At 41.2% G+C, this 9,892-nt stretch overlaps 2 long non-coding RNA genes across 2 annotated transcripts in view; both read left to right on the forward strand.

Annotated features, from left to right (window-relative positions):
- LOC133552136 (uncharacterized) overlaps positions 1 to 1,412 on the forward strand; it is a 2,736-nt gene extending 1,324 nt beyond the window's left edge. The window contains exons 1-2 of the long non-coding RNA XR_009806627.1: positions 1 to 1,007; positions 1,119 to 1,412. The exon at positions 1 to 1,007 is cut by the window's left edge and continues 1,324 nt beyond it. This is a non-coding gene — a long non-coding RNA (uncharacterized LOC133552136). The remainder of the gene's footprint in view (positions 1,008 to 1,118) is intronic.
- Positions 1,413 to 4,065: 2,653 nt separating this feature from the next.
- LOC133552134 (uncharacterized) lies at positions 4,066 to 8,300 on the forward strand. The gene is made up of 3 exons (XR_009806625.1): positions 4,066 to 4,224; positions 7,937 to 8,015; positions 8,214 to 8,300. It is a non-coding gene; the product is annotated as an uncharacterized LOC133552134 (long non-coding RNA).
- The last annotated feature ends 1,592 nt before the right edge of the window (positions 8,301 to 9,892 follow it).

Raw genomic sequence — 9,892 nt, forward strand, 5'->3', positions numbered from 1 at the left:
TTATGTGGGCCTACCGAGGATGTCGTAGTGGTTTGTGCAGTCCTTTGAGACACTAGTGATTTAGGGCTATATAAGTAAACATTGATTGATTGATTGATTGAAGCCATGAAGGTGAGAAAGACACATTTAGTTGGAGATGTTTCCCATCACAAGTCCACCTGTCACCATTATTGATCCATGTCACCATGACAACGCTTGACGTCTGCATGCAAAGTAGTCATGAAGGTTTCCTCTTCATGCTTTGTCACTCCACTTGTGCTTTTTTGCTCTCCACAGACAACTTGAGCGTCGCCCTCGCTGCCACGGCGGCGGTCCTCGCTGTGGCGGCCATCATCATCATCATCATCATCATGGTCATGGTCAGGCGTCACAGAAACAGACAAGGTGAGGGACGCCAATGTCCTCTGTCTTCTTCTTCTCGGTGCACTCGGTCCAGGCCGTGAGTTGATGCTTTCATCCGGGCTGCAAAGGTGCGGCCATCTTTTAGTTGCCTTCCAGCCAAACACTCAAAGATCCACAGAGACAGAGCGCACACTCTCACGTAGAAACACGGCGTGACGTGAGGGGAAAAGTCCACTTCACCTTGTTTCTCTTTCATTTCAGCCCAGTACGATCCAGCTGGTAAGTAAAACATCTTTTCTTTGAGCCGCAAGAAACAAAGCCGTGGTGAAGCGTCACTCACATGGAGGTCTGATGTGGACCTTTGTTACAAGTTTAGCCGGAAAAGCCCAACTGGAGCTGACTCCTTCACAATAAAAGTCCCTCCTGTGAGCACACGCAATACAAAGTCTGGCATATCTCACTTTTGACAGGAGTCCTCATGATGAGGATCAGCCAAATGAGACATCAAGTGTGCTGACTCGTCATGTTTCCAAGTCACACCTCAAAGATCTGATGTGAGTGACGAGGCACCTTCTGGATGTTCTTCCTTCACCGTTTGCGTTTGTCCCGCAGCTCGCCACGGCGGCGTGGAGCTCGACGAGAACGTGCAGGCGGCTGAAGGCTGAGTAAGCTCACATGGACTGTCTGCACCTCCAAATGTTCTTGTGTGAAGATGATGTTCAACTTGGATTCACCTGCTTCTGTCGGGAATGTGCTGAGTGGTCTTCTTCCTCCAGGATGCTTTGTGCACTGGAACACAGGGAGATGTCTCCATCGCTGAGGGACGTCATCACACTCGGAGATGAGATGGAGATGTGCTTTGTTCTTCGTCCGACTGCTCCTCACGCTATTCCATGTATTCTTCTTTGGCCGTTAAAAGACTTTCAAGATCAAACGTTGGTGGCTGTAAAATCGCACGTTTCATGGCCTTGACGTCATGACGAGGATTTCTTCTTTTCTTTCAATGGCCGCTGCTTATGATCAATATCACATTGTGTCACATCTCTGTCAATAAATCCGTTTTTCCCCCACTCGCCTCGCACTGCTTTCTTGGGGACCAGGAAGAGTCTCAGTCATAAAAATGGTAGAAGTAGGTCATTTTTATTTGTTTGTATTTTTTCATTCAACACTTAAATCACTAAATCAATTTCAGGTTTATCCGTCCTTATCAGTCTTTTTTTTTTTTTCATGTTTTACGCCATTTTTGTCAAAACCTTGTTTTGTTATGGCAAAAGCACAAAATAATAATTTTCACTCAACGTAATTGCAATCTTAAATATGTCAATAATTCATAACATCATCGATTTTAATTCATTATTTTTTTTTAGCAATGACAAAACTTGTAAAACTGAAATTATTAAGATCCAAACGGGCCCCACTCATAAAAATAAGTCAAACATTATTTTTTACTTTCAACACTTAAGTCCCTCGATAAACTTCAGATCCATCCCTCGTTTCTGTGACGACCTGTCACGTCAGGTGTCACGCGGTCTGTTTGCGTTTGTGTTTATCTCCTAGTCGGCGCTCTTATTTTGGTCCCACTTCCTGTTTGTCTCCCTGAGCCCTTTTCCCTCCTCACCTGTCGCTGATTGGCAGCCTGGCCACACCTGGTCATGGGGTGAGGGTGATGGGTCAAATGCAGAGGAAAATCTCACCACACCTAGTGTGTGTGTGACAATCATTGGTACTTTTACTTTAATCAACTGGCTTCTATTTATGCCTGCCTCGCCCTCCAATCAGGGCTCAAGGATTGTTTTTTGAAACGTTACTTTGGTTTTTCTGTATGCTGCTTATGCTTCTGTGCACTTCCCTGCTGCACCTCCTTGTGCTCCCTGTGGGAATTAAAAGACTCTCACCCGCACGTCGTCCTCCTGTCTCCTGTATCTTGGGGTCACAACTAGAGCAGCCATGCAAGTACGTGACAGCTTCTTCATTTCTGGTTTTTTTTTGTTTTTTTTTGCCCTATTAGTCAAAAACCCTTTTTTTTGTAGGATAAACACAAAATATCCTATAAAAATACTCTTTAGTCAAATTTTGTAAGTGACGTAATTGGAGCCATGACTAGTTTAAATAATTTGTAACAACATTGAGTTTGATTCATTATTATTTTTGAGCAATGACAGCTTTAAAGAGAAAACAACCTGCATGGCAGCTTTATTAGACTCAACAATGCAACTTTTCTTTGTTCCATTTCACATGTTTTCATCTCTTTTATTCCACTATTTAGGTTTTTTTTTATACACTATCTGTAGAATGTGTCGTGTATGAGCTTATATGGGACATAATGTATAATATTTCTAATTGCCTTTTTCTTTTTCATGCCTTTTTAATCTGAGTCTTTCAAGCAAAATCGTTCCAAAAATCAGCAAACCCGCCTTTCTTCTTCCTCCGTCAAAAGTAGGTGAATCCACAAATATAAATAACTACAGACCGATTTCCAAATTGGGTTAATGTTGAATGTCCAATCCAAGATGGCCGACAGGACTGTCTTTTGTTTGTCTGCTTGTCAAAGTGGTCTGAATTTCTATGTGTTTTAGTCTCTTTTTTTAGCCGATATAAGTAAATTGCACTAGTTTTAAGCGTAACAATTGATGAATGAAGGCTTACTTCCAAAAAGTGGTATTTCTGACTGCTTTTGTTGGATTTGGAAATCTGGAGGCCTCTGACCTACAGAAGCCGGGAGATGTTTTGCTAGCTGAAATTTTGGCCTTCCATCTACCACAGTCTGGATCTATACTAGTCTCAGCTTGGCCTTCCACTACCTACAGTCTGAGTCGACTGGCTTCATCTTGGCCTTCCGTCTTCCACGGCCTGGATCCATCTTAGCCTCAGACTGACTAAAGCTGGGCCTCTGCTAGCCTTAGCTTGGTCTTCCAACTCTTGTAGCTTGGACATCTGAACTTTGATTATTGGACCTGGGTAGGTAGTAAAACAATTTAACAATGACTTTGACAAAAGCTCTCTAATATTAATGCTTTTTCCTGGACTTGTTTTCTGCAATTGTAGTGGGGTACCTGACCAGGTGCTCCACCAACCTTTAACTCTACCAAACGCAATAACAATCACCTGGTCCTTTGAAACTACAGCATTTACACAAAGGTTATTGATATCCACATGTGGGTCAGTGCTAAATAATTCTAACCAGCTTCAGTTATGGTGTATTTCTGTGCTAAACAGATGGTTTTCACCTTCTGATATTACTCATTTTGATATTGTGAAGCCAAATAATGTTGTCATGAGGTCACCTTGCCATATGAAACGGAAAATCTTTATATTGCTCTTACTTCTGCTATCAGGCAATGTGCAACCAAACCCAGGCCCAGCTTTATACAACATCAGTACTCCTGATGAACTTAGAGCTAGGTCAGGTCTTGGTTTAATTCATTCAAATATTCGAAGCTTACTGCCAAAATTAGACTTAGTCAAAATTTGGATTCAAACAACCACCCAGTGGGCACCCGTCCTTAGTTCAACGTCGAGGTGACGTTGAAATTACGTCGCGACGTCACTCAACCATATCCCGACCAAATCACAACCAACTGACCCCACCACACCATATGTTGCAAATCTGGTTTGTTTTCATCATTGGGGGACATCGTCTATTTAACGTCCTTTCAACGTGTACAATTCAACTTGCCAACCATTCCGCGCGCATCGGCCATTTGCGACAGTTTTCAACGAAAGCGCCGCTTGATGGCAGCGTGAACTAAAAGCCAAGCTTGTGCGCATGCGTGCTGAAGTACTTCCTTTCCAATCCAGCAAGCAAGACAAAGAGCGAAGATTTGAAGTGGAAATCGAACTATTTCACTGCAAAGAAAACCATCGACGTCCATAAAGATTCAGGTTTGTACCTTGAGATAATACTGCTTATTTATATCGATATCATTTTGGCCCTTTTCACAAGAGGGTTGCAGGAAAACGAGAAATGTATCTCACGCCTATTCTCAACGTTTATTTTGACTGTATAAACTGGACCTGAGCAAACTTTTTTTTTTCTCCCCAAGCAGACAACTAACAATTTGTTCCCCCACCTGCCCAAAAGCAAACAATTGTTTTTCCAGGTTTAGTTTAGTTTAGGGGCGGTTTAGCTCGATTGGTAGAGCGGCCGTGCCAGCAACTTGAGGGTTGCAGGTTCGATTCCCGCTTCCGCCATCCTAGTCACTGCCGTTGTGTCCTTGGGCAAGACACTTTACCCACCTGCTCCCAGTGCCACCCACACTGGTTTGAATGTAACTTAGATATTGGGTTTCACTATGTAAAGTGCTTTGAGTCACTAAAGAAAAAGCGCTATATAAATATAATTCACTTCACTTCAGGTTAACACAAAAAAACATTTTTTTTTTGGTTCTGTACCCATTGTCTTTTACAGCCGCGCCAGTCACTGTATTAATTTACTTCCTCTTGATTTTGATCTTCAAAACACCCGTCTGGATGGCAGTTAGGTTTTTCTGGCTCATTTTAATGTTTATCTAAAATGTTGCCAGTTTATTTTAAGTACAGGTACTTTTTTAATTAGTTTGACTTGTTAGCAAGGCTTTGTCTCAAAAGGCAAGTCCACGGGTCGCCCATAAAAGGATCCATGTAATATTAAATGCTATGATCTTTACTTATTGTTTTATTTTACTGATAAGGCCAGTACTGCTATTACAAGAGCTTTTGTCAAGTATTGAAACTCCCAAATGGTTTCACTGTTGGCCAACATGTATACTAAAATATATGACAATAAAATATCCAGACAGATTTTGTTTCATATGTTTTATGATCGACAATCGGGGCGGTTTAGCTCGGTTGGTAGAGCAGCCGTGCCAGCAACTTGAGGGTTGCAGGTTCGATTCCCGCATCCGCCATCCTAGTCACTGCCGTTGTGTCCTTGGGCAAGACACTTTACCCACCTGCTCCCAGTGCCACCCACACTGGTTTGAATGTAACTTAGATATTGGGTTTCACTATGTAAAGCGCTTTGAGTCACTAGAGAAAAAGCGCTATATAAATATAATTCACTTCACTTCACAATAAAAGACTAGCACAGAGCGCATACATTTTTGGGGGGTACAACGTTTTTTCTCTCGGCACAAGAAGGCAACCAACTTTTTTTTTTTTTGCAGAGTTTACAGGAGCAAACTTTTTTTTTATATACTTCAGTAAAACAAACTATTTATTTTTCAGTTTTTGCCAAACATGTTGCGATCTGCTGCTCAGATCTACACTATTTTTCTATTTTTGTATATTTCTCCGACTCCTTATTTCCAGTTTGCTTTGTCACCATGATCACTCATCAGTCCACCTGCTAGTCTCGCCCCGCACACCTGCTACTAATTTTCACCCTCCTATTTAAGCTCGCCTTTTCTGTTCACTCACTCTCGGATCCTAAATTTGGCCACACGCAACAGTGACGACTCTCGACCTTCATCTTTGTATGTATATTCTCGCTAGCTTTTACGCTAAGCCATTTGTTTATTCCAGCTCACATGCTGAGGAATTGTTTTTCTGTTTTTTGTGTGCCTTCGTGCCAACTTACTTGTTTAGTTTTACTTCCTAGTTCTCATACTAGCGTTTTTGGTTTGCCTTCTCTTTACGCCAGTGTTTTTTGTTCCTAGCCTTTTATTATTTAATAAATACCTTATATCTTACCTTTGCTGTGTTCTGCTTCGACGCATCCTCGGGAAAACAACACCGGCATTACCATGCCGAAGAAGAGTCTTCACAAAACAATCTCTTTTATTCCAAAAAAAAAAACATCCCCTCCCCCACGTTTCATCTGGTCCGCCCCTAAGTCTATGTACATGTACCACTACCGGTAATTGAAAAGCAGAACGTTAATGCAAGGCAATGTACCAATGATTTCAGTTTATGCATATATGGAACGACACAGCACACTTGCTATGATACATATAATACCATCCATCCATCCATTTTCTACCGCTTATTCCCTTTTGGGGTCACGGGGGGGCGCTGGCGCCTATCTCAGCTACAATCGGGCGGAAGGCGGGGTACGCCCTGGACAAGTCGCCACCTCATCGCAGGGCCAACACAGATAGACAGACAACATTCACACTCACATTCACACACTAGGGCCAATTTAGTGTTGCCAATCAACCTATCCCCAGGTGCATGTCTTTGGAAGTGGGAGGAAGCCGGAGTACCCGGAGGGAACCCACGCATTCACGGCGAGGACATGCAAACTCTACACAGAAAGATCCCGAGCCTGGATTTGAACCCAGGACTGCAGGACCTATAGAGTTTTGTTATTTACCTTAAGTGTTTGTGTGTTTTGAGGCGACAAGCCAGGTTCAGTAGTTGTTTGTGTAATCGCCCTGAGAAGGGAGATGTTTTAGTTATACAGACACAAGGACACAACTTCGTTCCGTACACGTCTGTAAGGACTGCTACAATCAAACATCAAAATTGTATACATGTACACAGTATTTGAAGATGTCTCAAGTAAATACAAAGGTTCATCCCATACAGTAAGCCCACATTGTTTGAGTAGCAAAAGTCACTAATCATTCCTTAACATAACAAATTACACTGAATTATTCCCAGAAACTCTATAAAACACACATTTAAACAGAAATACACGCACATTAATAATGAACTACACACAGTAACTTTGTATATATCCAACACTGATGACGCAGCTAGCATTCGCCTCGACATCGGCAGTTAGCATTAGCTTTAGCATTAGCTTGATCCTATATAAAGCCTTGTCGACTGACAAGACACAGATTATAACAATATACTCTTTCAAACATGTTTTAACAGTACAAAGATACATCAATCAATCAATCAATGTTTACTTATATAGCCCTAAATCACTAGTGTCTCAAAGGGCTGCACAAACCACCACGACATCCTCGGTAGGCCCACATAAGGGCAAGGAAAACTCACACCCAGTGGGACATCGGTGACAATGATGACTATGAGAACCTTGGAGAGGAGGAAAGCAATGGATGTCGAGCGGGTCTAACATGATACTGTGAAAGTTCAATCCACAATGGATCCAACACAGTCGCGAGAGTCCAGTCCAAAGCGGATCCAACACAGCAGCGAGAGTCCCGTTCACAGCGGAGCCAGCAGGAAACCATCCCAAGCGGAGGCGGATCAGCAGCGCAGAGATGTCCCCAGCCGATACACAGGCAAGCAGTACATGGCCACCGGATCGGACCGGACCCCCTCCACACGGGAGAGTGGGACATAGAAGAAAAAGAAAAAAAACAGCGGATCAACTGGTCTAAAAAGGGAGTCTATTTAAAGGCTAGAGTATACAAATGAGTTTTAAGGTGAGACTTAAATGCTTCTACAGAGGTAGCATCTCAAACTGTTACCGGGAGGGCATTCCAGAGTACTGGAGCCCGAACGGAAAACGCTCTATAGCCCGCAGACTTTTTTTGGGCTTTGGGAATCACTAACAAGCCGGAGTCCTTTGAACGCAGAAGGCCGTTTTTCGAGGGTAAAACTATTTACATAAAAATACTTGTACCTGAGAAGGGAGATGTTTTAGTTATATAATACCAAAAAGGATAATTTTTTGATAAAACTGTCCTTCCATGTGCAGAAATTGGAGACAGTGGAGGAACTACTCGACCTTGACGAGTTGATAAAAACTCAACCAAGCAAGAAAGATTTGCTGATAAGTAATTATAACATTATAATTGTGTACTTGTTTTTACATTGGAAATATTACTGTATTTAGATAGAAATTTCAGGTTATGAAATTGTGTAGATAAAACAGGTGTAGATGAAACAGGTCCTATACTTGAATGTATGTATGTGTTTGCCAGCCCCTTCCCCCAGTGTATGCTAAACACATTCTCTTGTATATTTGCAGACAGCCAGGCTCTCAAAGATTGGTGGATATGACTTAAAGAGCTGTTTAAGCACCATCATGGACAGCTACTTTCCTCTTTCTCTACATACACAGCAAAAATTGGAGTGTTGAAATTTCAGGGTTAAACATTCCCGTGTTAATTTCAACTCCCAAAGTGTGAATTTAAAACATTCTGATTTAAATAGTGTTCAGTGCTTGAGTTATTTGACAGAGTTGATCACTCATGAGTTAGTTTAACTCTGCTGAGATGCAATTAAGCCCCGCCCTGCATTTCACTTCAGTTGGAGGGAAAAGAGACAATAGGAACCATTTCGCTTCTCTCGTGCAGTTCCACAAGGTAAGTGCAATTTAATCAAATGTACTGAAACAGCTGCAAATTAATGCTGTGAAATGTAGCATGTACAATAAAACATGTATGGAGAATATGTGTTTTAGCAACTAAGCTTTTTTTGTCACCAGTTCTGAACAACAAAATCGGTCATGCTATTAGCTTGCATTTCTAAGCTAGCAGACAGTAGTAGCAAGTCACTTCAACTTTAAAAATGACAGTAAGTCACTTCCTCAAAGCCATGATAAACAAAGTTTTTACTGTACAAAATATTATTTAAGGCTGGAACTAACAGTTGTGGGGGCTTTTGTTATTTTGTCCCTCACACTCTAAACTTCAAAAAACTGCAAAAACCTGTGGAGACATGTTTCTCTTGTCCAATTTTGTCTGCGGAGGGATAAGCTCAGTAGTTACTGGTTCATTTATTGCTACTCTTCAAGTTTTGGTGTTATTTATTATCAGGGTATTCACTGGGTCATTGACACATTGTATTAAATATTAAATGAGATTTAATTTAATTTAGTATTTAATTCATACCAGGGCCTTTACAAGCATCTGAATCTGTCTTGACCTAGGAATATATAAATGTAAGAACTGATTGTTAGTTTATTTCTTGATTTGGTACAAATTAATATAGCTGCAGCCTCTCCTTTGTTCTCAGGGGCACAGAAACACACGCACGTCAGTGAGCAGCAGAGCAGAGGTTACGGTGGATCCCGTGAAATGACAGTAACTGTAACATCAGTTTGATGACATCTAACTGTAAGTACTGTATGTGAAGAAAAACCTCGAGTATAAACATCTGTAAAACCTGCGCAAACATGTGAAATACTTTTTAATCCGTTTGCTCCTCCATCTCTCATTTATCCTCTGACACAGCATGCTGGCTCATCTTTAAGCTGTAGCAAACAATCTAGCAGTCGTTGTCCTTATACTTTCTGCTAACCATAACTCGCCACTGAAATGATTGTGTTAAAAGTTTCTGCTGGCAGAGCCAACCAGCCCTCACTGCCACATAAACAGCTGAGAAAGGAGGAAAGAGATAGGACAGGAAGAATAACTAATGTTTTTTTTTCTTTTTTGCTGTGTTTTTAATCCTATTTTGAAATTATTCAATATTGTGACAACAGGAATATGATTAAAATGACTTGTTTCCAGTGAGATATTGTTCAGATGATATTGTGACAGATGATATTGTGACTTTTCTGTTGTAGAAATTACTGTTACTGCTCTAACATTTAGTTTTAATTACAATATTCAATTGTGATATAATTTTTGGAAATAGGAAAAATAACATACAGCGTCATATAAGAATTGATGATATGGAGATAGAAAGGGTGTATTCAATAAAATTT

The sequence above is a fragment of the Nerophis ophidion genome, linkage group LG04 (genome assembly GCF_033978795.1).
Source record: "Nerophis ophidion isolate RoL-2023_Sa linkage group LG04, RoL_Noph_v1.0, whole genome shotgun sequence".
Classification (NCBI taxonomy): Eukaryota; Metazoa; Chordata; class Actinopteri; order Syngnathiformes; family Syngnathidae; genus Nerophis; species Nerophis ophidion.